Here is a 1,894-nt window from a genome sequence, read left to right as displayed (position 1 = left end):
ACAACAAAATCAAATCACGTGGCGACTGGTTTCCGTTCCGCCACACTCCCCCCTCCATGAAAAACAACTCCGTTGTTAAACGTTTTGTGGTATATTAAAACCCCAAGAATTCTTCCTCCTCATCAGAGGTGTCCTGGAAGATCTCCTGTAGTTTTTCCCGGTTGCGAGATTCTAATTCCTCCGCAGTAGGGAAACAAGGTTTCAAATTACATACATGTACAGTACGTACATCCTCTCCTGTGGACTCTAGGGCAACTCTATAGTTTACTGGACCCAACTGTTGGATAATACGATACGGACCCTTCCACTTTGGGGCTAACTTGGCACTGAAATGGTGTTGAGCATTTGACTGTGGAAAATTGCGGACCCAGACTCGATCTTTCTCATGAAGAAATACGTCTCGTCTGTTTTTGTTGTAATTTCTTAACTGTCTGGTCTGTGCTTTCTTGCAGTTCTCCTTGGCCTTCCTTTGAAGTTCTGACAACTGGTACACAACGTCATATGAAGGACCAGAGGGGGCAAGATTGCATCCATGCAACATTTTATCTAATGGGCTGTGGATTTTTCTGCCCAGATGAAGCTCAGCAGGTGCCATACCAATGGATTCCTGAACTGCAGTATTGATCGCAAAACGCAGTTCTGGTAAGTAGTGATCCCAACTCCTATGATTGTCTTCCACATATGCAGATACCATTGACTTCAAAGTTCTGTTTACTCTTTCTGTCATGTTGGTCTGGGGATGGTAAGCTGTGGTTAGTTTAGGGGTCATACTCCATTGGCTACACAGTTCAGTGAAGATGGATGAGATGAATTGTGTTCCTCGGTCTGACAAAGTATTTCTTTCCTCAGGATTTCAGCAATGGCTGATGCCGTGTCACGTCTCAGGGGAAACAGCTCTACCCATCGGGTAAAGTAGTCTACAAAGACGAGCAGGTATTTATGTTGTTTGGAACTTTTGGGTAATGGCCCCATGATATCTACTCCAAGCATCTCACTCGGTCGTGAAGTGATGATGGGTTGTATTTTACCGGCAGGCTTCCTATTGTCACTCTTAAGAGTTTGACATTTGATGCAGTTCTTGACATATCTTTTTACGTCAGTCCACATACCTGGCCAATATGCAACATCTTGCACTCTCTTGTAGGTTTTGAAGACACCAAGATGACCACTCAGTGGATTGGAATGGTAATATTGAAGGAGGGTAGATACCAGACTCTGAGGAATAACTACCCGGTACCGGAACTTACCCTCTGACAGGTGAGTGATGTGATATAATTTGTCTTCAAACACGGAGTACGGTTCATTTTCAGGTGTTTGGTGCTCTGCCAGAAGCTGAAAAATCTTAGTGATTTCAGAATCACTATGTTGTTCACTCCAGATAGTTTCAGGAGAAATTGGGAACTCTGAATCCTCTTTCTTACTAGTGTACATATTACACTCAGGTAAGTAATGTACTCGAGAAAGAGCATCAGGGGCAACATTCAACATTCCCTTCCGATATTCCAAAAAAATCAAATCTTTGTAGTCGAAGTGCCCATCGAATGAGCCTACTGGTCGTTTTGTTGGAATTGATTACCCACTGCAGAGAAGAATGATCTGTGATGACGGTGAACAGTCGATGTTCCAGATAGGGTTGCCAATTCTCAAGAGCCCACCTGACGTGATGAAAGCGGTCTTCTGTTTGCTTGCCAGTTCCATCGGGACTTGCCAATACCCACTATTGAGATCCAAAGTTGAAAATATTGTTGCACCAGAGAGGGACTCAAGAATTTCTGTGATGTTTGGTAGTGGACAAGCATCACTTTCAGTAATAGCATTGACTTTTCGATAGTCAACTCGCACACACACTCGCACACACACACACACACTCACACACACACTCACACTCACACTC

Source organism: Sinocyclocheilus grahami, unplaced genomic scaffold (assembly GCF_001515645.1).
Source record: "Sinocyclocheilus grahami isolate Dianchi unplaced genomic scaffold, SAMN03320097.WGS_v1.1 scaffold1314.1, whole genome shotgun sequence".
NCBI classification, from domain to species: Eukaryota; Metazoa; Chordata; class Actinopteri; order Cypriniformes; family Cyprinidae; genus Sinocyclocheilus; species Sinocyclocheilus grahami.
Note: the sequence above shows the minus strand (reverse complement) of the source record.